This window comes from Scyliorhinus torazame, chromosome 6, assembly GCF_047496885.1.
Source record: "Scyliorhinus torazame isolate Kashiwa2021f chromosome 6, sScyTor2.1, whole genome shotgun sequence".
Taxonomy (NCBI): domain Eukaryota; kingdom Metazoa; phylum Chordata; class Chondrichthyes; order Carcharhiniformes; family Scyliorhinidae; genus Scyliorhinus; species Scyliorhinus torazame.
The window spans coordinates 104,364,398-104,391,309 of record NC_092712.1 but is presented as its reverse complement, the minus strand read 5'-3'; the positions used below and the strand labels follow the sequence as shown (position 1 = coordinate 104,391,309).

The following is a 26,912-nucleotide window of genomic DNA, read 5'->3' as shown; positions in this document are numbered from 1 at the left end:
TTATTGTCCTGTGTTAGAGCTGTGCTCCAACCTGGCGCTGCAGAGGGCAGAGGCATTGACCAATGAGGACATTCTGGATCATGATGCCTCCTTCACGATGAAGGAAGATGCTGATCAGATGCTGCATGCTGAAGAACACCAGGGAGCACAGACAGAGCGCAATGAGATGTACAGAAGGGAGACTCAGAACACACAAACATGTACACGTTTCAAATGACCCTCACCAACAGATCCATCCAATCAAATAATGGTTCATCTTTCTGCAGCTCTGTTGCCGTTTCCTTCATTGACATTACAATGTACCTGCACTCAATAAGACAGTGGACTGCAGCATTGTGAATGCAGCAACCTCAGGTTGTGCACTCCCTTCCATCACGCCGTTTGACAGAGCTAGGATACTGCTAAAGTCCCAGTGGTCTGGCAGAAATGAAAGGATAAGTGTTGCCTGACCTCAACACAAATTTATTGGAGAGCGGAAAAATGATAAGTCACCATGCTTTTAGAATATTAACTCATGAACCGTTGGCAAGTTACTCTTCTGAAATCTCTGACATGGGCTCCTATATTGTACTCCTTCTGTGCGGTCAGTTAGTGTGGGGGCAGCCTGCTGAAACTTCTGTTGGATGACCTTGGTGGCTGTCTTCTGGCTGCCTGAGACCGCATTGAGGACCTGTGGTGCAGGGCCCTCCTCTGTCATTGAGGCTTTGTGAGGCCACTAAGAGGGGTGATTGAGGAACTGCTATGCACACTAGGAGCTGCCTGAGGTGAGCCTCCAGATGCAGTTGCTCCTCTACTTTTTAGGGCAGCATGTACCTTCCTGTTCATCTGAGGAGTCCGAGGACCTGGAGGAAGCTAAACGCACATGGTGGCATTCTTGCCCTGGATGGATTCTGTCATCGCTCGTGTTTGAGTCCACAGAACCTCTGGAAACTTTGTCAAATGTTCCCACACCCCTGTAGCTCCACCATCTGGCTCGAGAGGGATGTCATCAACCTGCGGCTCAGCATCACCCTGGCCTCCCAAAATCCTCCAAGTGGTGATAGCCTCGGCTGTTGCAGCATCTGTTAACTACTCAGGTGCATTTGTGCTGTGCTTGGCAGGTTGTCACTCCAAATCTACTCGTGAATGAAAAGCCATCAATGTGAGAGGACCTTCCCTCATGGAGGGTGCAGGAAATGATGTGGCAGTACACTATCTGAGGCCTCTTCATCCTTTGAGTTGACTGGCTGATCACTGGTTACTGAAGCTGTCTGCTCTTGTTCTTGACCAGCATGAAAGAAAAACAAAATTGGAGGGTAATGTGTATTCCATGTTTTTCGGATTACTACTAGTATGCAGCTCCATGTGACCACTGATGTACACATTTACACCATGGGCTCCATTTTGCTTCTGTATTCAACCACTCATTGTCTTGAGTTTGCCTTCTGACTTGCCATCAATAGTGGAACAACTCCCATGTTCTCCTCTGATTTCGAAAGCCTCCATTTCTATCGGGGTCAAAATGGTCACCGTCTGGCGCGTCCCTTCTTCTGGTATTGCACACTGTATTCTCCTGCAAGCATACAGATCACTATTGTTAATTACCTGACAGAAACACGCATGATGGAAACAGCCTGACTATCTATGATGGCACCACAATTATGCTTCCTGCACACAACCACTCAGAAGCGACAGTGCAGGGGTCAACTCTGACTGACCCACACAGAGAGGCAGCCATGCCAATGGCAGGCGATGCTGCTGATTGATTTCATTGCCACTGACTGTGTTGACTTTCACAGAAACACATACAATAGGAGTAAGAGTAGACCATTCAGGTCATCGAGTCTACTCGAATCTGCTCCACCATTCAAAGTGATCATGACTGATCCTCTTATCTCAATGCCATACTCCTGCTCTTTCCCATACCAATTGACCCATTTACTGTCTGGAAAATCTTCCTATATCTTTCCTGAATACAGCTGCAGTAAACCATCCTTGGTCCTGCACTCAAATCCTCTTGCAATGAAGACCAACATACCATTAGCCTTCCTAACTGCTTGCTGCACCTGCGTCTTGCTTTCAATAACTGGTGTACAAGGACATCCAGGTCCCATTGTACATTATTATTTTTCAATCTATTACCATTCCTTTCTACCAATCCTATCCTCGCATTTGGACACATGTAAGCACCTATAGAAAGCAATGTGTTGTTCACTCACCTTGGCTGATCACATAAAGTCATTAAGCCACTTGTGATACTGCCGCCTGGCTTAAGGGACCACTCCTTTACAATCTCCTTTGCAATCTCCATCCAGACTTGCTTGGTCTGACTCGCTGCTCTCCTCTTCCCGTCCCCAAATATGAAGTCCTTTCTCCTTTCGCTTGTAGGCAGGAGGAGAACCTGCAGGAAGGCATCGTTGAACCATGGGCTCTTCCTCCGGCCATCCCTTCACAAGCTTTCTTTCCTTGGGCCTTCAGTTGATGCAACTTTCTTTTGAGGATTAATTTCAGGGGGCACGAGATAGCCTTTTAAATATGGTTCCAGAACTTACGGCGAAGCGTGACCTCATGTCGTCTCCACACCTGACTGGATGCCTCCCCCACCAGCTGTCAGCTCCTTTCCTGTGCATATCCTCTACCCGAGTGGCAGTGGCCCCCACTTCTGGTCCTGGTGGCGGAACCTTGGGCCTTCCATAAAATCCAGCTCTTTGTGTTTAGAATCAGAGTTTGTTGCTTTGAAAAGAAAGCTGAATAATGTGATAGTTTAATATATGGTGTAATCTAATACCAGCATATCATTTGATTTATGTAAACAAAACCAAGGGACTTCTCTAAGTAGCAATTGAAAGCTAGTGAAGCTTTTGCATCGCTAACTCCTGACTTTATAGAGTCATAAGAGTTTTTACAGCATGGAAAGAGGCCCTTCGGCCCATCATGTGACCACTGGCCTTTTGCTCTAATCCCATTTTCCAGCACTTGGCCCGTAGCCTTGTATGCTATGGCATTTCAAGTGCTCATCCAAATACTTCTTAAATGTTGTAAGGGTCCCACCTCTGCCACCTTTTCAGGCAGTGAGTTCCACATTCCCAACACCCTCTGGGTAAAAAAGGTTTTCCTCACATCCCCTCTACACCCCCTGCCCATTACCTTAAACCTATGACCCCTGGTTATTGACCACTCCGCTAAGGGGAAAAGTTCCTTCGTATCCACCTTATCAATGCCCCTCATTGTTTTATGTGTCTCAATCAGGTCCCCATTCAGCCATCTCTGCTCCAAGGAAAACAACCCCAGCCTATTTAGCCTCACTTGATAGCTGAACCTCCCAGCCCAGGCAACATCCTGGTGAATCTCCTCTGCACCCTCTCTAGTGCAATCACATCCTTCCTATAGTGTGGTGACCGGAACTGAACAAGTACTCTAGCTATGGCCTAACACGTGTTCTGTACAGCTCCATCATGACCTCCCTACTCTTATATTCTATGCTTCAGTTATTAAAGACAAGTATCCCAACTTATCTACCTGTCCTGTTGTCTTCAAGGATCTATAGACATGCACACCATTCTACGCAGTCTATGGTTGTTTCAAGCAGGCAACAAACAAACCTTTGTCAACTGCCCCAGCAGCCTTGGGCGCACCCATACCTGCCGTCACAGCTTCCAAAGTCAGATCAGCCTTCTTGAAAATGAGCCCTCGGAAAGCAACGGGTCCCGGTGGAGTCCATGTTCGTGCACCCAGATCCTGCATGGACCAACCTCTCCCTACTACGTTCCAAGGTTCCCACCTGTTTCAAGAAGACCACCATCATACCGGTGCCAAAGAAGAACCAGGCAATGTGTCTCAACGACTAACATCCGGTGGCCTTGATATCTATCATTATGAAGTGTTTCAAGAGGTTGGTCAGAGACACATCAGCTCTATACTCCCAGAATGCCTTGATCCATTGCAATTCGCATACCGCCACAACCGGTCCACAGCAGACGCTATCTCCCTGGCACTACACTCATCCCTGGAGCATCTCGACAACACGGACTCCTATGTCAGATTCCTATTCATTGACTACGGCTCTGCCTTCAACACCATAATCTCAGTCAAGCTCGTATCAAACCTCCAAAACCTAGGACTTGGCTCGTCCCTCTGCAACTGGATCCTTGACTTCCTGACCTATAGACCACAAACAATAAGGATAAAGAATGACACCTCCTCCACAAAAGTCCTCAATAGTGGGACCCTGCAAGGCAGCGTACTGAGCCCCCTCCTGTACTCCTTATACACACACAACTGCGTGGCAAAATTCGGTTCCAACTCCATCTACAAGTTTCCTGATGACACGACCATAGTGGGTCGGGTCTCGAACAACGATGAGTCAGAGGACAGGAGGATAGAGAACCTAGTGGCATGTTGTAACGACAACAATCTCTTCCTCAACATCAGCAAAACTAAGGAGTTTGTCATTGACTTCAGGAAGCAAAGTATCGTACACACCCCTGTCTGCATCAATGGTGCCAAGGTGGAGATGGTTAACAGCTTCAAATTTCTCGGTGTGTACACCACCAACAATCTGTCCTGGTCCACCCACATCGCCACTACGACCAAGAAAGCACAACAGCGCCTATACTTCCTCAGGAAACTAAGGAAATTCGGCACGTCCACATTGATTCTTACCAATTTTTACAGAATCTGTGGAGAGAGAAACACAGTTAACCTTTCAGGTTGATAACCTTTTATTGGAACTGGGAAAAGTTTAGAAATGTAAAAGACTTTGAACAAAGGTGTGCATGCTTCACATTTCCAAGATCTAAAGTAATTTGCTGTTCTTTGTGATTGTTCATGGAACACTAGTCCTCTTTGACATGTTCTAAATGCAAGTTGTTCTTATTTACTCAACATCTGGAAGAGATTGATAGGCTAGCATTGCAATTTAACTGCAATTTAGCCATAAAACATTCTCTTGCAGGTGTTGATTTATCAGTTACATATTTTGTACTTGTTCTACTTGCATTTCAGGCTTGAAATATTTCCGGACTTTTGGGGGAATGGAAAGCTCCCGATTTAAAAATTGCACGGATGGATTTTAAAATCCATGTTATGCTTTTTTTATTACGCTGTTTATAACTTTAAAGACAAAGGATAGATGATTTTGCTGATTTACTAAAACTGGGCATGAACAGCAAATCACAACAACCAATGCACAGAAATATCTGACCATTGTTTTGACATTTCTTTAGTTAAAGAACAGTTATTCACAGGAGAGCCTGGAAAACACATTCGGGTTTAGTTGTCATGAGTTCCCTGCAGTTGGCTGGCAAAAAATAAATCTTGTTTTCATCTTCAGTGTTTACCTCAACTGTCAAAGAGCATCAAACTTTAGTCATCAAAATAAATTCCCTCACAAGAGGACATCCATTGAGCTGAGTGCAGGTCAGACAGCTTAAAATTGTGTTTATCTTTTCTTTAGTATCTTGTTTCCCCATTACTAATTTAAAAGAATACTGTGGGTAAGAAAAGCAGTGGTTGGTAGACCCATTTGTAGATTTTTCTGTGCAAAGTATCGGTATTAAGGAGCAATGTTTTACATAAGTACAGGGAAATTATTATGTTGTAAACAAGTGGGAACTTAAAATCCTACAGCTTGATGGTAGCTTGTGGTAATGTTGACCAATCTACTATTCCGACGCTTGGATTACTGATCCGGAGGCACGAGTTCAAATCCCACTATGGCAGCAGGGAATTTAAATTCAATTAAATAAATCAATCTGGATTAAAAATTTAGGGTCAGTAATAATAACCAGGGCCAGGGTTTTTAGAATTGCGGGGTTTCTTCCCGCCATCCAAGAAGCTGCGGAGAACACGTCCCTGCTGATGCCGCCTGGCAGGTAGCCATTTTGAGCGCCAGCAAGTGTTAATTGGCTGGAGGTGGGACCTCAGCCCCGCCTGGTAGCTCTCTAGTCCTTGCAGCACCATAATCTGCAGTGGACAGGACAGGAACTGCAAGCTGCCCCCAGAGCCTAATCAAAGCCCAGGTAAATTCCAGTAGTCTAGACCCAAGTAAGTTTTGGGGGTCTCAGGGTGGGGTGGAGAGGTGAACCCCATGGAGGTGGGCAGAGGGAGGTGAGTGGGTTGGTGGAGAGGTCAAGGGGGAATAAAGGACTTGTGAGAGCCAGTCCTTTTTGTGGAGCAGAATGTGTGGTGAACACCACTAGTGGTATATTATATGTATTACGGCACTGTCCATAGATTAGAGGTACAATGGTAAATCCCTTCCTGATGACTGCGCCCAGCAGGCGGCATATAAAAGTGTGTGCTCTCCTGCGCTGCAGCCATTCTGGTTCCAGCTACAGGAGGCACAACATCTTGTTCAATAAAGCCTCGATTGTTCCACCATTCTCGTCTTGTGGTAATTGACGGTACATCAATTTATTGAACAAGATTTTAAACGATGGATCTCCTCCTCAAGCCTGATCGCCTGCAGCTGAGCCCTCAAGCAGCCAACGCCACGTCCACCTTCGACCACTGGCTAGCCTGCTTCGAAGGCTACCTCAGAGCAGCCGCTGAAGAACCCTCGGACTCGCAGAAGCTCCAAGTCCTCCATTCACGGGTGAGCCCTGATATTTTTCCCCTGTTCCGGGTTGCGCCCATCTAATCCAAAGTGATGACACTCCTGAAGGGACATTATGTTCGACCGGTGAATCAAGTGTACGCCAGGCACCTCCTGGCCACGAGACAGCAACTCCCCGGGGAGATCCTGGACGATTTCTTGCGTGCCCTGCAGATCCTAGGTAGGAACTGTGACTGCCAGGCAGTTTCGGCAGTCCAGCACACCAATCTTTTAATTAGAGACGCTTACGTAACGGGCATGAAGTCTGCGTAGGTCCGCCAGCGACTATTGGACGGGATCTTGCGGAGATTAGGTAACTCGCTTATTCATTAGAAGTGGCCTCCCGTAACGTGCAGTCCTACGCCCCTGACCGCGCGGCACCCTCGTGGGCATCGTGGGACCCACCAGCTGCTGACTCCAGCTCACCGCATGCCTGCGCCGCGCGGCAGCCAGCCAACTCTGGGGGGCCCAACTGTTATTTTTGCGGACAAAACAAACACCCCAGGCAGCACTGCCCGGCGCGGAGCGCGACCTGCAACGGGTGTGGGAAGAAAATACATTTAGTTTCTATTTGCCAGGCCCGTTCGGTCGCTGCTGTTTCCAGTCCTGGCATTTCTACACCCCCCACGTGCCACCCAGGGGCGCCGCCATCTTCGGTGCCATTTTGAACCGCGCCTCAGGACCTCTGCTCGTCTGACCGTTCGCTACCTCCACCACCGCTGACCAGCCCGGGACCTCCCAGCATCTACCGCAGCTCACCGCCATCACCCTCGATCAGTCTTGGCCCCACAACCTCTCGACCGCCATGATGACGGTGAAGATCAATGGGCACGAGACGACCTGCCTCTTTGACTCCAGGAGCACAGAGAGTTTCATCCACCCCACTACGGTAAGGTGCTGCTTCCTCCCGATACACCCCGTCACCCAGAAAATCTCCCTGGCCTCCGGATCCCATTCCGTTGAAATACGGGAGTACTATCGCGACCCTCACCGTCCAGGGCGTAGAGTTCAGCAACTTCCAGCTCTACGTCCTCCCCCATCTCTGTGCTGCCCTGTTGCTTGGCCTGAATTTTCAGTGCTACCTCCAAAGCCTGACTTTAAAATTCAGTGGACCCCCTACCCCCCCTCACCGTCTGTGGCCTCATGACCCCTAAGGTTGATCCACCCTTCCTGTTTGCGAACCTCACCCCGGACTGCAAACCCATCGCCACTCGGAGCAGACGGTACAGTGCCCAGGATAAGACCTTAATCAGGTCGGAGGTCCAACAGCTTCTGCGGGAGGGGTCATTGAGGCCAGCAACAGTCCCTGGAGAGCTCAAGTTGTGGTAGTGAAGACTGGGGAGAAGCACAGGATGGTCATTGACTACAGTCAGACCATCAATCGGTAAACGCAGCTCGACGCATACCCCCTCCCACGCATATCTGACATGGTCAATCAGATTGCGCAGTATCGAGTCTTTTCCACAGTAGACTTGAAGTCCGCCTACCACCAGCTCCCCATCTGCCCGTAGGACCGCCAATACACTGCGTTCGAAGCAGATGGCTACCTCTATCACTTCCTTAGGGTTCCCTTCAGCATCACTAATGGTGTCTCGGTCTTCCAGCGAGAGAAGGACCGAATGGTTGACCGGTTTGGACTGCGGGCCACCTTCCCGTAACTAAATAACATCACCATCTGCGGCCACAATCAGCAGGACCACGGCGCAAACCTCCAAAAATTCCTCCATACTGCCAAACACCGTAACCTCACATACAATAAGGAGAAATGCCTGTTCCACACCAACCGCTTAGCCATCCTTGGCTATGTAGTGGAAAATGGAGTCCTAGGGCCCGACCCTGACCGCATGCGCCCCTCCTGGAACTCCCTCTCCCCCACTGCCCCAAGGCCCTGAAACGATGCCTGGGGTTTTCCTCCAATTACGCCCCTAATTATGCGGACAAGGCCTGCCCACTCATTCAGTTTACAGTTTTTCCCCTGACGGCTGAGGCCCGCCAGGCCTTCAACCGCATCAAGGCGTATATCGCCAAGGCCACGATGCACGCGGTCGACGAGTCCCTCCCGTTTCAGGTGGAGAGCGATGCATCGGACGTAGCTCTGGCCGCCACCCTCAACCAGGACGTCAGACACGGGGCCTTCTTTTCCCGCACCCTCCATGCCTCCAAAATTCGGCACTCCTCTGTCGAAAAGGAGGCCCAAGCCGTTGTGGAAGCTGTGCGACATTGGAGGCATTACCTGGCCGGCATGAGATTCACTCTCCTCACTGACCAACGGTCGGTTGCCTTTATGTTTAATAATACACATTGAGGCAAGATCAAAAATGACAAGATCTTGAGGTGGAGGATCGAACTCTCCACCTGTAATTATGAGATCTTGTATCGCCCGGGGAAGCTCAACGAGCCCCCTGATGCCCTATCCCGTGGTACATGTGCCAGCGTACAAGTGGACCGACTCTGGGCTCTCCACTATGACCTCTGCCACCCGGGGGTCATCCGGTTCTTCCATTTTGGCAAGGCCCGCAACCTGCCCTACTCCATTGAGGAGGTCAGGAACGTCACCAGAGACTGCGCAGAGTGCAAGCCGCACTTCTACCGGCCAGACAGAGCGCACGTGGTGAAGGCCTCCCGCCCCTTTAAATGCCTCAGTGTGGACTTCAAAGCGCCCCGCCCCCCTCCGACCGCAAAGCGTACTTCCTGAACGTGATTGACGAGTACTCCCGGTTCCCTTTCGCCATCCCGTGCGCCGACATGACTTCTGCCACGGTAATCAAAGCCCTGCACAGCATCTTCACTCTGTTTGGTTTCCCCACCTATATCCACAACGATCGGGGATCCTCTTTCATGAGCGATGGGCTGCGTCAGTTCCTGCTCAGCAAGGGCATCGCCTCGAGCAGGACGACCAGTTACAACCCCCGGGGAAACGGGCAGGTGGAGAGGAAAAAGTCCACCTCCTACACGCGAACCCGCAGTACGCCTATGTACACCCCGACGGGCGCCAGGACACAGTCTCACTCAGGGGCCTGGCACCCGCTGGATCCCCACCCATAACCCCCGACCTGACACCACATCCCCTCCCCCAGGTTGCCTCATTCACCCCTGCGCCACTCACCCTCCCTCCAGCGAACCTCACCGCAGGTCTGGAAGGCCGTCATGCTGGCCCTGCGGTCTAAATATCTCTCGGTCTCCCGCTGGCAGGAGGTCCTCCCCGACACGCTCCACTCCATCCGATCGATCCTCTGCACCGCCACTAATCAGACCGCTCACGAACGTGTGTTTGCTTTCCCCAGGAAGTCCACCTCCGGGGTCTCGCTCCCAACATGGCTGACAGTTCCTTGATCCGTCCTCTTCTGGAAGCATGTGCAGACCCATAAGTCGGACCCCTTGGTCGAAAAGGTCCACCTCCTGCATGCAAACCCGCAGTACGCCTACGTGGCACACCCTGACGAGCGACAGGACACAGTCTCACTCTGGGACGTGGCATCCGATGGGTCCCCACTCACGACCCCCGACCTGACACTGCCTCCCCCTCCCCCAGGTTGCCTCATTCACCCCTGCGCCACTCACCCTCCCTCCAGCGAACCTCACCGCAGCCCCCACCCCAGCAGGATCTGTCCTCCCACTGGATCCACTCAGGGGTGACGAAGACGAGGACAACACGCTCCCGGAGTTGCAGGTGACCAGGTAGGCACCCACATCACCACCAGGACTGAGGCAATCGCGGAGAAGGGTCAAGGCCCCCGACAGACTTAATTTGTAATCTTTCCATCACCCCGGCCGGACTCTTTTTTAACAGGGGGTGAATGTGGTGAACACTACTAGTGGTATATTATATGTATTACGGCACTGCCTGTATATTAGAGGTACGATGGTAAGTCCCTGCCTGCTGGCTCCGCCCAGCAGGCGGCGTATAAACGTGTGCGCTCTCCTGCGCTGCAACCATTCTGGTTCCAGCTACAGGAGGCACAGCATCTTGTTCAATAAAGCCTCGATTGTTCCACCATTCTCGTCTCGTGATAATTGACAGTATACCAGAATGCAAGGGAGGAGAGGGGTGTGCCCAATATTTAAAGGAAGCTGCTGCTGCTTCTGGATGCGCCACCCCCTTCCTGCCCGATGCCTGAGTAGGGTTACTTTTTGGGCTTCCCCTATTCCTGACCTCCTCCCACCAGACTGAAAATTTAAGTAAATAGTTGGCCACTTCAAGGCCCCAATTGGAGTAAGAACAACAGGCTTTCCTGGGCCTCACCCATCCCAGTGTAAAATTGCTGAGGAGTCAGGGCATGCAGGAGGCCAGTGGGAAGGCCACCTTAGAAATTTTATGGCCACCCCATCATGTACAAACTCACTGATGGGCAAACATACAATTCTGTCCCAGGAAATTACCGGACTTTCGAAATGCCTAAATGGGTCCCTAATTTTTAGGGGAGGATACCTGCTCTCCTTAAAGGTTTGGCCGCATCCTAGCCTTAATGAGATGCGCTCAAACACGATCAGGCTCAATAATGCACCTGATGACATGGCGTTCACACTCCACAACACCACACACCATACCTCCTCTTCCAGCATTGGCCCCAATTCCTCCACCATTTAGCCTTTACCCCTTCCAATGAACTCAACTCTTCCCCTATGATTCGTTCATTCTTGCCAGACACACTACCCTCCTCTGACCCGGACAGAAGAGAATTCTCTCCAAGAAGGATGATGGTGGAACTCCGTGAACATCCTCCTAACAAAGCTCTGTACTTGGCGGTACCTAAACATGTCTGAGCCTGACATCCCCTTTTTCTCCTTCAATTCCTCCAGCCTGGCGAGCTACTCTTCCAGGAATAAGTCACTCACCCTCTCCAGTCCTTTCTCTTTCCATGCACCAAATGCGGTATCAAGCCCTGCCGGGTCAAACAGCTGGTTGGCACAATGGGAGCCAACCTTGAGGCTGCTCCCAAATTAAAATGCTGGCAGAGTTACCTCCATATTTTACACGTGGACACAACCACTTTGTTCGCCGAGTGGTAGTGGTGCCAGTGCCAATGCCCCAAGCTTGTCACTCCATGTGACCCAGACTCCATCTGAACCCGGAGAGTCCCTGGATCCCCGCACCAACCCAACACTTTCTCCACGTTGGCCGCTCAATAATAAAGTAGGGAATTTGGCAGCGCAAGACCCCCTACCTGTCTGTCCCTCTGAACCCCCCCCCCCCTCGCCGAATCCTCGGGGCCATATCTGCACAAATAAAGCCAGAGATAAGGGGCAGGATTCTCCGACCCCCCGCCGGGTCGGAGAATCGCGGGGGGCTGGCATGAATCCTGCCCCCGCCGTGTCCCGAAGCCTCCGCCACCAGCAAAAATCTCGGCAAGATTGGACCCGGTCCGCCAAAGACAAGTGGAGGCCATCCCACTTCTGTAGGTCCACCTTAACTATACTCACCAAGCTGGTATGATTCAACCTCTGGAACCGTGCCCAATCCCCAGACACCTGGACCCTCAAGTATTGAAAACTAGTCCGCATTAACCGAAACAGCAAGCCCCCCAATCCGCCCCTCCTCCCCGATACACTGACCACAAAATATTCACTTCGCCCTCTGTTGAACTTGTAACTGGAGAAGCCACCGAAGCTCTGCAAAATCCCCATAATATTCCCTATACGACCCCACAGACCTCATGTACAGCATCAAATCATCTGCAGATAATGATACCCTATGTTCCACCTTCCCCACTCCCCCTCCCCCAAACAATCCCGCTCCACCCTTTCGGGGCCCTCCAAAATTGCAAATAGGTACCCCCCACACAACCCAGTCGAATGCCTTCTCCGTATCCAATGATGCTATCTCTGATTCCAGCCTGGCTCCAGGGGTGAGCACCACATTCAACAACCACCTCACATTGGACAACAATGTCCGTCCCTTCACAAACCTTGTCTGGTCCTTCCCCACCACAACATCCAGCCCTAATACTAAAATGGTCGTCAATAACTTGGCACCCACATTTAACAGGAAGATCAGGCAATACAACCCACATTCTGTGGGGTCCCTGTTCTTTTTCAGGAGCCATGATATGGAGATGGCAACGTTGGACTGGGGTGGGCACAATAAGAAGTCTTACCACACCAGGTTAAAGTCCAACAGGTCACCTGATGAAGGAGCTGCGCTCCGAAAGCTAGTGATTCCAAACAAACCTGTTGGACTTTACCTGGTGCTGTAAGACTTCTTACTTTTTCAGGAGCAGAGAGATAGATACCTGCCCCAGTGTCTCTGGGAGGGTGCCCCAAGCCAAAAGTGCCTAAGCATGCCCAGCAACAGCGGACCCAACTCATCTGAAAACGTCTTATAAAATCCCACAGGGAACCACAGGGTGCCTACCTACCAGCTGCCATGATATGCAAACATGCAACCAATGAACACTCAGAATAGGACACAACCAATGGGCAGTCGGGACACTCAGAGGTGGCTTCACCACAAGGGGGCATGACATAAACACTATAAAACGGATGAGGCACACACACCCTGCCTCTTTCCACAGGCAGACATCTAGAGAGTTAGACAGGGTTGATCAGCAGCATCACACCCCAGCACGTGGCTTAGAGCAAGCTGGTACAGTTAGACTGAGTTACTACAGTTAGATTAGCAGAGAGTCGAACACATTTGAGAACTGTGTTCATAGTTCAATAAACATGTTGAACTTATTTCAGAGTCTGGAGCATCCTTTAGTTAAGACTGCATCAAGTAGCAGCCTGTGTTATTCGAAGCAGGATACACAACACCAGCATGTGCCTCAAAGCAGCCTGAATCGCCTCCAGGCCCGGTGGTGCCTCCAGATCTGCTCGTAATACTTCCCCCACCTTGGGAAACTCTAAAGACCCCAAGAACTCTGCCATTCCCCATTCATTCTCCAATACTACTATCGATACAACCTCTCGTAGATGGCCCTAACCATTGAATTTGCCTACTCCGGTGCTGAGACCAGCCTACCCTCCGAATCCCTAACCTGAACAATCTTGGGCGCTGGTTGCCTCCTGCCGCCTTAGCTGATGAACCAAGAGATGACTGGCCTTCTCCCCATACTCATACACCACCCCTTTTTACTGCCTCATTGGAGGATCGCCCTATCCGTGGACAGCAGGTTAAATTACATTTGCAGTTTTTTCCTGCATGCCAAGAGCTCCGGGTTGGGTCCCTCACATATCTACGATACGCTCCCAGAATCTCATCCACCGGTTTCTGTTGCTCCTCATTCGCCTCTCCATCCATATGTGCCTTATACACTATGATCTCTCCTTTGATCATTGCCTGCAACGCCACCGATAAAGTCGAGGGCAAGACCACCCCATTATTGTTTTGTTCTACACATGTATGGCTCTTGAAATCCTCACACCGAACCCCAAGTCCCCCAGCAATCTTACGTCTAGCTGCCACCTCCTGCGATGCTCCCGACCATCCTCCGACACCAGTTCCACACAATGTGAGGCATGGTCTGAAATAACAACCACTGAGTCCTCGGCCTTCTTCACACCAACGAGAAGAGTTCGACTCATAATAAAATAATCAATCCTCGAATACACCTTGTGTACTGAGGAAAAAAATGAGAACTGTTCCTCCCAGGATCCTTAAGCATCTAACATTTACTGCAGATGTGGTCACTGGGAACCGCAAGAGGGTCCACGACTCCCACATCATGCAGGAACAACACATCATCTGGCCTTGCATCTCTATTTTATTTAATTCGATTTTTAAAAAAAAATGTCCAGCTAGTTTTAGTCTTTCTAATCTGTAAAGTATTTTTCTTTTTACCTTTAATCTGAAAGCAACTTAGAATAGGTCATGGAAATTAGCAGTTTCTTACCAGCGAATGAATTTACCATTTTCCTATGATGCCACTCTTGGATTGTTTTTCAAATCAGCCCACTGCTCAGAGGAACCCGCTTTGAAAAAATGTCCGTTCTGACTCTCAGCTCCCACTCTTCTTAAATCCTCGCTCTGACTCTCACTCCCGCTCTTTTTAAATCTCCGCTCTGACTCTCAGCACCCACTCTTTTTAAATCTCCGCTCTGACTCTCAGCTCCCACTCTTTTTAAATCTCCGCTCTGACTCTAAGCTCCCACTCTTTTTAAATCTCTGCTCTGACTCTAACCTCCCACTCTTTTTAAATCTCTGCTCTGACTCTCAGCTCCCGCTCTTTTTAAATCTGTGCTCTGACTCTCACCCCGCTCTTTTTTTAATCTCCGCTCTGACTCTCACTCCCACTCATTTTAAATCCCCGCTCTGACTCTCAGCTCCCGCTCTTTTTAAACCTCCGCTCTGACTCGCAGCTCCCGATCTTTTTAAATCTCCTCTCTGACTCTCACCACCCGCTCTTTTTAAATCCCCACTCTGACTCTCAGCTCCCGCTCTTTTAAATCTCCGGACTGACTCTCAGCTCCTGCTCTTTTTAAATCTCCACTCTGACTCTTAGCTCCCGCTCTTTTTAAATCTCCACTCTGACTCTCAGCTCCTGCTCTTTTTAAATCTCCGGACTGACTCTCAGCTCCTGCTCTTTTTAAATCCCCACTCTGACTCTCAGTTTCCACTCTTTTTAAATCCTCGCTTGGACTCTCACTCCTGCTCTTTTTAAATCACCGCACTGACTCTCAGCTCCCGCTCTTTTTAAATCCCTGCTCTGACTCTCAGCTCCCACTCTTTTTAAATCTCTGCACTGACTCTCAGCTCCCACTCTTTTTAAATCCCCGCTCTGACTCTCAACTCCCAGTGTTTTTAAATCTCTGCTCTGATTCTCAGCTCCCACTCTTTTTAAATCCCCGCTCTGACACTCAGCTCCCGCTCTTTTTAAATCTCCGCTCTGACACTCAGCTCCCAGTCTTTTTAAATCTCTGCTCTGACTCTCCGCTCCCGCTCTTTTTAAATCCCCGCTCTGAATCTCAGCTCCCACTCTTTTTTTAAATCTCCGCTCTGACTCTCAGCTTCCCCTCTTTTTAAATCTCCGCTCTGACTCTCAACTCCTGCTCTTTTTAAATCCCCGCTCTGACTCTCAGCTCCCGCTCTTTTTACATCTCCGCTCTGACTCTCAGCACCCACTCTTTTTAAATCCCCGCTCTGACTCTCAGCTCACACTCTTGTTAAATCTCCGCTCTGACTCTCAGCTCCCGCTCTTTTTAATTCTCCGCTCTGACTCTCAGCACCCACTCTTTTTAAATCTCCGCTCTTACTCTCAACTCCTGCTCTTTTTAAATCCCCGCTCTGACTCTCGGCTCCCACTCTTTTTAAATCTCCGCTCTGACTCTCAGCTCCCACTCTTTTTAAATCTCCGCTCTGACTCTCAGCTCCTGTTCTTTTTAAATCTCTGCTCTGACTCTCAGCTCCCACTCTTTTTAAATCTCCGCTCTGACTCTCAGCTCCCACTCTTTTTAAATCTCCGCTCTGATTCTCAGCTCACACTCTTTTTAAATCTCCGCTCTGACTCTCAGCTTCCAGGGCTGGATTCTCCGCATCCCAATGCCAAAATCGTGGCTAGCGCAGGCCTATGAGTATGTGGCCCTTTCACGTCAGTTTTTCTGTCGTGAAAGGCCACAGTTTCTACGGTGGCGTAGGGACCTAGTCGCAAAAACGGAGTATCCAGCCTCCAGTATTTTTAATTCTCTGCTCTGACTCGCAGCTCCTGCTGTTTTTAAATCTCCGCTCTGACACTAAGCTCCCGTTGTTTTTAAATCTCTGCTCTGACTCAGCTCCCATTGTTGTTAAATCTTTGTTCTGACTCTCAGCTCTTGCTCTTTTAAATCTCTGCTCTAACTCTCAGCTTCCGCTCTTCAAATCACTGCTACTGGCTACCTAACAGCGCTGTGGGTTTACAAGAGACATTAAACAGGTTTTATTGTTGTTTTAATTCAAAAGAAAGGACAAACGTTTATCTTTCACAGCACCCAAAATGTTTATGCAACCCATTCCTCATTCATCCAAGGCACAGACGCACATGCGCACACACAAGGAAAGATGAGTTCTAAAGATGTAGAATGCACTTAGTTATCTTAAAACATTGCAGGCTTGAAGAATTGTCTCTTGGCACATTGGAGAAAAATGAAGGACAGAGATTTTTTGTGTTGAGTTCACACTGGTTCACCCAAAATAATTACAAACTTTTTGCTTTCCAGCCAAAATTGGTTGAGCTTCTGTATTGAAGAATCATAGCATTTCAGGCAAAATGGATACACCCACATTCTCTGCCTAAGATGACTTTTGAGGAAGGGTGATATCTTATGGAGTTTAATCCGGACAAAATGGAGTTTAATCCGGACAAATGTGAGGTAATGCATTTTGGAAGGGCTAATGCAGGTAGGGAATATACAGTGAATGGTAGAACCCTCAAGAGTATTGAAAGTCAAAGAGATCTAGGAGTACAGGTCCACAGGTCATTGAAAGGGGCAACACAGGTGGAGAAGGTAGTCAAGAAGGCATACGGCATGCTTGCCTTCATTGGCCGGGGCATTGAGTATAAGAATTGGCAAGTCATGTTGCAGCTGTATAGAACCTTAGTTAGGCCACACTTGGAGTATAGTGTTCAATTCTGGTCGCCACACTACCAGAAGGATGTGGAGGCTTTAGAGAGGGTGCAGAAGAGATTTACCAGAATGTTGCCTGGTATGGAGGGCATAAGCTATGAGGAGCGATTGAATAAACTCGGTTTGTTCTCACTGGAACGAAGGAGGTTGAGGGGCGACCTGATAGAGGTATACAAAATTATGAGGGGCATAGACAGAGTGGATAGTCAGAGGCTTTTCCCCAGGGTAGAGGGGGCATAGGTTTAAGGTGAGAGGGGCAAAGTTTAGAGTAGATGTACGAGGCAAGTTTTTTACGCAGAGGGTAGTGGGTGCCTGGAACTCACTACCGGAGGAGGTAGTGGAAGCAGGGACGATAGGGACATTTAAGGGGCATCTTGACAAATATATGAATAGGATGGGAATAGAAGGATACGGACCCAGGAAGTGTGGAAGATTGTAGTTTAGTCGGGCAGTATGGTCGGCACGGGCTTGGAGGGCCGAAGGGCCTGTTCCTGTGCTGTACATTTCTTTGTTCTTTGTTCTTATGCTGGGCAAGAGATAGCTTCACCTTAGTCTTTGCACTTTAGACTAAACTTTTTGTGCTATTCTCAGAACAGTAACATATTTACTATCTCAAGTCAGTTTCGATCATGTGACTACAAAATCAATACTTCCAGTGTCCACATAAATAATAGAATGTTTTAATGTCGCAGTAATGGAAATAATCGTGGCCGTTCACACTTGCTTGTGATAAAATGGTTCCTTCACACTCTACTTTGTTATATTTCAAGTTTGTAGACACCGCGCATGGGGTGGCCATTATATTTGAATTTTTGAAAGGGCAGCACGGTGGCGCAGTGGTTAGTGCTCCTGCTTCACGGTGCCAAGGTCCCAGGTTCGATCCTGTCTCTGGGTCACTGTCTGTGTGGAGTTTGCACATTTTCCCCGTGTTTGCGTGGGTTTCACCCCCACAATCCAAAAGATGTGCAGGGTAGGTGGGTTGGCCACGCTAAATTGCCCCTTAATTGGCAAAAATTAAATGGGTACTTGAAATTTTAAAAAAATATAAAATTTGGATTTCTGTGAAAGGCTAGGCAATAGTATCTGTAAATCCCATAAGTGATTGTATTGCATCCTGATTCTCTTCAATGGAAGGTGCGCCACAAGGACATTTACATTTTAACAAATTTAAAGAGGCGCGTTCAGACATGAGTTGATCCTTATCTGTAAAGTCACAACAGAGGATGTCATATGACTTTCTGTACTCGATTTTGTGGAGGTAAATTATCTATTTAATAATAATAATAATAATAACCTTTTGTTGTCACAAGTATGAAGTTACTGTTGAAAGCCCCTAGTCACCACATTCCGGCGCCTGTTCGGGTAAGCTGGTACGGGAATTGAACCTGCGCTGCTGGCCTTGTTCTGCATCACAAACCAGCTGTCTAGCCCGCTGAGCTAAACCAGCCCCTATTTCATTATGCCTTTCCAAAATTAAGGAAAACTGTCCGTCTTCCTAATTAGTCTAATTTGACCGCAACACATGAGTGAGTGATACAAAAAAACTGAATATAAATGTGCAATTCAAGGATTGATTTAAATTCCTGCCATGCTAATTTTCTGTGCTAGTCTTGTAACTGTTCCCCTTTCTTACTGCGTGCTACCTCGATGCTATTGTGCCCAGACCCAAAATTGAGGTAAACGTTGCTAAGAAACATGACATGCAGTATCTATTAAAGGCAAGTTTAAAATCGGAGTACATTGGAAGATGAAAACATAACATTTACCGGACCTGTGGGATTCAGCATGTTGTCAGTGATTGGCCTGCTCTGCAGTTTTTTTTGAAGGTTATGTGAAGCTTTTGTCATAAAAAGTCAGCAATGCTGACATGCAATATCCTCAGTGGGTTTTAGACTGAACGCCAAAGATAAGCACAAAGGCAAGACATATGAGATATTGAGTTCAGTTCCTTTGCTTCTTGACTATTGTATGTGCAGACTTGTAATCCAGTTCCTGAACTTACCATGCTTTCTATTTTGTGCAGGCTATATGTTAACACAGCCATTCACAGAGCATGTTCTTCTTCTAAATTTTGGATTAAGAGCATAAATGAGCAATTTCTGTTCTTTATGACATCAGCTGTAGCTAACGGGAGAAACATGAAAAGGTTTAGCAATTCGTTATTATCCCAAAATGCAATGACAGTGCTTCTTTTCTTTCTTTATATGTAGTAAATATAATAGATTCAAGTTTGAATTCTGCATGAACTGGTGGGAGTTGCAGATGTAGAACCAGAGGTGAATGGGCAAAGCTCTTCTATAGACTCAAAGTCAGCAATTCAGCTTGTTCCACTCTCCGCCTTCTCTTCGTAACCCTGCACATTCTTCCTTTTCAGGTAACAGTCTGATCCTCCTTTGAATATCTTGATTTGACCTGCCTCCACCATACACTCAGACAGTGCGTTCCAGACTCAAACCAGTTGCTGCCTGAAAAAGCTTTTCCTCATTTCACTTTTTCTTCTTTTGTCAATTGCTTTAAAGGCACAGTCCCAACTTCACCGATCGATCTTTATAACTGAAGTATCTGGAACTATTCTTATGAATCTTCTCTGCATTCTCCAATGCCTTGGCAACTTTCTTAAAGCGTCCATACCTGAACACAGTATTCTAGCCGAGGCCAAACTAGTGTCTGATACACAGGTTCTATATAACCTTTATTTAAAATTCATTTACGGGATGTGGGCTTTGCTGGTTAGGTCAGCATTTATTGCCCATATCTGGCCTTCAGAAGGTGGTGGTGAGTTGCCTTCTTGAATCGCTGCATTCTATGAGGTGCAGGTCCACCCACAGTGCTGTTAGGGTGGGAGTTCCAGGATTTTGACTCAGCGACAGTGAAGGAACGGTGATATATTTCCAAATCAGGCCAGTGAGTAACTTGGAGGGAAACCTCCAGGTGGTGGGGTTCCCAGGTCTCTGCTGCTCGTGTACTTCTAGATGATAGTGGTTGTGGGTTTCGAAAGTACTGCCGAAGGAACCTTGGTGAGTTACTGCAGTGCATCTTGTAGATGGTACACATGGCTGCCACTTTTCATCAGTGGTGGAAGGATTAAATGTTTGTGGAAGGGGGTAGCAATCAAGCGGACTGTTTTGTTCTGGATGGTGTCGAGCTTCCTAAGTATTGTTGGAGCTGCATTCATCCAGGCAAGTGGAGAATAATTACACACCTTATTTGTGCCTTGTAGATGGTGGACAGGCATTGGAGGGTCAAGAGGTGAGTTACCCACCAAAAGATTCCTGGCCTTATACCTGCTCTGGTAGCCACAGTATTCATGTGTCTAGTCCAGTTCAGTTTCGGATCAATGGTAACCCCAAGGATATTGATTGTGCGGGATTCAATGATGGTAATTCCATTGAATGTTAAGGGGTGATGGTTATATCCTCTCTTGTAGGAGATGGTCATTGCCTGGTACTTGTGTGGCGCAAATGTAACTTGCCACTTGTCAGCCCAAGCTTGCATATTGTCCAGGTCTTGCTGCATTTGGACATGGACTGCTTCATTATCTGAGGAGTCACGAATGGTGCTGAACATTGTGCAGTTATCTGCAAACATCCCTACTTCTGACCTTATGATGGACCTCATTGATGAAGCAGTTGAGGATGGTTGGGCCTAGGACACTACCCTGAGGAACTCCTGCAGTGAAAGTCAGAGAGGTCTAGGTGTACAGGTCCACAGGTCACTGAAAGGGGCAACACAGGTGGAGAAGGTAGTCAAGAAGGCATATGGCATGCTTGCCTTCATTGGCTGGGGCATTGAGTATAAGAATTGGCAAGTCATGTTGCAGCTGTTTTGAACCTTAGTTAGGCCACACTTGGAGTATAGTGTTCAATTCTGGTCGCCACACTACCAGAAGGATGTGGAGGCTTTAGAGAGGGTGCAGAAGAGATTTACCAGAATGTTGCCTGGTATGGAGGGCATTAGCTATGAGGAGCGGTTGAATAAACTCGGTTTGTTCTCACTGGAATGACGGAGGTTGAGGGGCGACCTGATAGAGGTCTACAAAATTATGAGGGGCATAGACAGAGTGGATAGTCAGAGGTTTTTCCCCAGGGTAGAGGGGTCAATTACTAGGGGCATAGGTTTAAGGTGAGAGGGGCAAGGTTTAGAGTAGATGTACAAGGCAAGTTTTTTACACAGAGGGTAGTGGGTGCCTGGAACTCGCTACCGGAGGAGGTGGTGGAAGCAGGGACGATAGTGACATTTAAGGGGCATCATGACTAATACATGAATAGGATGGGAATAGAGGGATACGGACCCAGGGAGTGTAGAAGATTGTAGTTTAGTCGGGCAGCATGGTCGGCACGGGCTTAGAGGGCCGAAGGGCCTGTTCCTGTGCTGTACATTTCTTTGTTCTTTGTTCTTTGTTCTTTGATGCCCAGGAGCTGAGATGATTGACCAACCACCACAACCATCTTACTTTGTGCCACATATGACTCCAATCAGCAGAGAGTTTCCCCCCTGATTCCCATTGACTCCAGTTTTGCTCGGGCTCCTTGATGCCATACTCGGTCAAATGCTGCCTTGATGTCAAGAGCTGTCACTCTCACATCACCTCTGGCATTCAGCTCTTTTGTCCATGTTTGAATCAAGGGTATAATGAGCTCAGCAGCTGAATGACCCTGGCGGAATCCAATCTGAGCATCAGTGAGCAGGTTATTGCTGAGCAAGTGCCGCTAGACAGCACTGTTGATGATTCCTTCCATCACTTTGCTGATGATGGAGAGTAAAGAGTAGACTGATGGGGCGGTAATTGCCTGGATTGGATTTGTCCCATTTCTTGTGTACAAGACACACCTGGGCAACTTTTCACTATGCCAGGTAAATGCCAGCATTGTATCTGTATTGGACAGCTTGGCTAATGATGCGGCAAGTTCAGAAGCACACGTCTTTAGTACTATTGCCGGAATATCATTGGTGCCTGTCGATGTTGGGATCTTGCCTGTACATGCTGGGATCATCTTTATATCCTTTTTGATTAAAGGATCTAACATTTACAATTCTCCAATCTCTGGAACCACCTGAGTTTAAAGAAAATTGGAAAATTATGGTCAGCAATTTCTACTCTCACTCCCCTCAATTACCTTAGATGCATCTCATCCAGTCGTGGTGCCTCATCAACTTTACGTACAGAAAGCCTATCCAATACCACCTCCTATTCAGTCCAATTTTAAGTCTTTCAGGTGTCTCTTTCACCATGGCCTGGATTGCATCTTTTTCCTTGGTAAAGACAGATACAATTCATTTAATGCCTCACCTGAGCCCTCTGCCTCCATGCGTACATTCTTTTTATTGTGCCAATCATCTATACTCCTTTTACTTTTTATATGCCTAGAGAAGACTTTGGGATTCCCCTTTATTTTATCTGCCAGTCTCTTTTCACATTCTCTGATTCTCTCATTTGCTGTGTCACTTCCCCTCTGAATCGTCTAAAATCAGCCTGGCTCTCCATTGTGTTATCTAACTGACAGCTGTCATAAGCACACTTTTTTTTCTTCATCTTAATCGCTATCCCTTTTGTCATCGTAAGAAGCCTCACAACACCAGGTTAAAGTCCAACAGGTTTATTTGAAAGCACAAGCTTTTAGAGCGCTGCTCTTTCATCAGGTGAATTGAGGCAGGTTCAGAAACACAGCACATAGAGGCATAGACACAATTGCAAGATAATTACAGATTGGAATGCGAAGAATAGTTGGAATGCGAATCTTTACAGGTAAACAAGTCTTTACAGGTACAAACAGTGTGAGTGGAGTGAGTGATAATCGCAGGTAATCGAAGTGTGAATTATCTCAAGCCAGTTAGTAGGATTCTGCAATGAGGGAGTTATATGTAATGTGACATAAACCCGACATCCCGGTTGAGGCCGTCCTCATGCGTGCGGGACTTGGCTACCAGTTTATGCTGCCGATTCTGCATTGTCGTGTGTCTCGAAAGCCGCGTTAGAGAACGTTTACCCAAAGATCGGTGGCTGAATGTCATTGACTGCTGAAGTGTTCCCCGACTGGAAGGGAACACTCCTGCCTTGTCATCCAGAGAGCTTTGGATTTGTTTCATCTACCTTTCTCTCCCAAGTGAATATCCCTTGACTGTGCCAGATGTTATGGGCCAGGGTTTAGAGAACTCCAAAGTGTATCATGGAGTTCACCTGACCCACAACTTTTAATAAATTGTGGTATGGGGAGCACACGACCCACTCTACAGGTGTGGTACAGCAGAAATGGAAAAGTATTTTTTAAAGCAAAACAATGTTTATTCTATGAACTCACGTTAACCTTTTTGAAACACACAGTGAACATCTTAGCAACCATCAATTCAAATACAATCCCCAAAGAATACAACACTAAGTAATCCTTAATAACTTCCCAAACAACATCCAGAAGACAGAAGAAACACCTTTCAACAGAAGCACATTAGGTTTACATTCACTACTGAGAACATTTGGAATTCTGAATTCACCAAATGATCAAGAGATAGTCTTTTCATGGCAGAGAGATCAACATTACACCTGCTCTGTCTGGCTTCAGCTCCAACACTGAAAACAAAACTAAAACATACTCTGCAGCAAACAGCCTAAAACGAAAGTAAAAAACTGACAGACAGCCCAGCTCCACCCACTCTCTGACATCACTGCAGTAGTAAACACCCATTTCTTAAAGGTACTCTCACTACAGATATTTATATATGCACCCATTTATAAACATCCATTTCTTAAAGGTACTCTCACATGACACCGAACCATCAGTTCTTTGAAGGTAGTCCATTGTTGGGCCCATTTTTTTTATTTTGGAGGGGGCACCAAATAAATCTTTGTGAGTTGAACTTAGGAATGAAAAAGGGACAGCCACATTGCTCGGTGTTTATTATAGACCCTCAGAGAGTGAGCTGGAAATTGAGGAGCAAATATGTGCGCAATTCTGGAGGTGTGTAAAAATATTAATAGGGTAATAATATTAGTTGATTTCAATTTTCCCAATATTAATTGGGATAGTCATAGTGGTAAGGGCTGCGATGGAGTGGAGCTCTTAAAATGTATACAGGAGAACTTTTTTAGCTCAATATGTAGAGGGTCCAACAAGGGATGGTGCAGTGCTGGACCTAATTCTGGGGAATGAAGACGGACAGGTGGTTGATGTGTTGGTGGGTGATAGTGACCACAACATGATACAATTTAAGTTTGTTGTGGGCAAAGAAATAGACAAGTTTCAGCAAAAGGTTTTGGATTGGGGGAGAGTGGATTTTAGTAAAATAAGGCAGGATCTGGACAAGGTAGACTGGAAAGAATTACTTCACAGAATCACAGAATCCCCACAGTGCAGGAGGAGGCCATTCGGCCCACTGATTCTGCACCAACCCCTTAAAAGAGCAATCCATCTAGGCCCAATCCACCCACCCCCCACCCCCCAACCCCGTAACCCAATAACCACACCTAACATTTTGGACACTAAGGGGTAATTTAGCATGGGCAATCCACTTAACCTACACATCTTTGGACTGTGGGAGGAAACCAGAGCACCAGAGGAAACCCACGGGAGGAAGTGTAAATTTCACATAGACAGTTACCTGAGGCCGGAATTGAACCCGGTCCCTGGCACTGCGAGGCAGCTGCGCTAACCACTGTGCCATTGTGCTGCCCCTTGTGGGGAAATCTACAGATGAACAGTGGTGGGGTGGCGTTCAAAAAGGAAATGGTGAGGGTACAGTCCCAACATTTTACCTCTCAGGTAATAGGAAGGAATAACAAGTCCAGAGAACTATGGATGATCAGAGATATTCAGGGTAGGATGAAAAGGAAAAGAAAGGCTTTTAACAAGTGCAAAAGGAGCAAATCAGTGGAGGCATTAGTGGGAGTACAGAAAGTGTAGGATGGAGCTTGAGAAAGCAATTAGGATAGCAAAGAGGGGATATGAAAACCTCTGACTGGTAAAAGTAGGGAAAATTCGAAGATATTCTATAAATATATCAATGAGAAGCGGATAACCAAGGGAAGAGTACGGCTCATTACGGACCAAGGGGTCAATTTGTGAGTGGAGCCAGAGGATATTGATTGGTAGGGTGTTGAACGAATAATTCATATCCGTCTTCACCCAAGAGAATGAGGATGTACATATGAAACTCAGGGAGAGAGAGTGTGAGGTTCTTGAGGAAATTAACATAGGGAGTGACACGGTATTGGAGGCGTTGGCAGGCTTAAAAGTGGACTAATTTCCAGGTCCAGATGAATTGTGGCCCAGGCTGCCATGGGAAACGAGGGTGGAGATTGCATGGGCTCTGACCCAAATTTTTAATTCCTCTCTGGTCATGAAGGAGGTGCCAGAGGATTGGAGAACAGCTAATGTGGTCCCATGAATTAAGAAAGGTTGTAGAGATAAGCCAGGGAACTATAGACCAGCGCCCGGGTACCAGAGTGGAACTGCCAAGGTCTGGGGCATGAGGGGGGCCTTGATCATGAAAGGAGGGATGGTAGGAAGTATGACGAGTGGGGGAGTGGAGGATGGGTATGAAGGGGCCTCTGGAAGATTGGAGGGGTGAAGGGTGGGGGGTCCTGAATGGGGGTGGGGCACCCGAAAGGAGGTGTGGGAAGGAGGGGAGGCCCTCAGCGACCCCATAGTGGGCTGTCCTCACTGGGGGAGTGTGGGTTAATGTCCATGTGTGTGAGGGGTGACAGCCTTTCACTATCTAATAAAAGCCATGTCACTGATACAGAGAAGAAAGTGCAACCTACCATCTGTAAACATGCCTTGCAATGCTTGTAATCCCATTAGTTTGTGTCAACAAACATCAAAGGGGAAACCTGTATTGCAACTGCTTGAAGCTGTCATTTATTTTCAGGTGAATGGAACACGTACTGAAACCAATTTGGACTCAAAGCCCAGCCAAGCATTCAGAATGGCTAGGGCAGTGCAAACAATGGACAACTGTATAGGGAAGGAAAGAACAGAAGGTACTCATTTCACTTTCAAAGTAAAGTGTCTGTTGATCAGTGTAAAGGAGCAAGTGATTAGGTTTTTTTTCAAGTATCAAAACCAAGTTTTTTGTTATTGGCCAGAGCCATTCAAATCACAGCAGAAAAGGTGACAACACAGGATGACAGGACATTTTGTAGTATTTTTCACTGCATTGGAAAAACATTGTAAAATAATTGCATTGTTCCATTGGTGAAATACTGCAATGCAGGTGAACAAATACACAGGCTGGTCAATATAAGGGTCAATTTTCCTTTAAAGGACAGATCTCTATGATGAATAAAAGCAAAATACTCCAGATGCTGGAAATCTGAAAGAAAATCACAACTTACAGGAAATAATTGAAATGTTAAATCTGTTTTTCTCTTCACAGATGCTGACAGACCTGCTGAGTACCTCAAGTGTTTTCCATTAAAATACCTATGATGAAACACTGCATTAAAAACAAATCTGCATTCGAATAAAGCAACTTGTAGTGATATTTGAAAGTCTGAAAACACTTACCTTTCAGAATGTCCCCAGTAAGTTTTCCATTTTTATCACAAACTCTGAAACCTGACATGCTTTTAGCCGGTTTCCAGAGCCCTGCATCACCAAAAGGAAATTGTATACAGAAGGAAATCTGATTTTAGCCCCACATATAGAATGGTGAACCCAATCTCAGCAGGGTAGGTGTGCGTTTTGCCACATGAGACATTGCTGACCCACAAAAAGGCCAGAAGAAAATGGAAATGTAGAGGAAAATTAAACTCGCCCTCCCCAAAAAAATCAAAATGTGGCCATTCGCCCCCTGAAACAAAGCC

The 26,912-nt window shown here is 47.3% G+C and overlaps 1 long non-coding RNA gene across 1 annotated transcript in view; it reads left to right on the top strand.

The window, feature by feature from the left end:
- The window catches only part of LOC140425729 (uncharacterized), a 45,484-nt gene extending 18,894 nt beyond the window's left edge, over positions 1–26,590 (top strand). Inside the window, exon 3 of the long non-coding RNA XR_011947955.1 lies at positions 26,483–26,590. This is a non-coding gene — a long non-coding RNA (uncharacterized lncRNA). The remainder of the gene's footprint in view (positions 1–26,482) is intronic.
- Positions 26,591–26,912: the final 322 nt, after the last annotated feature.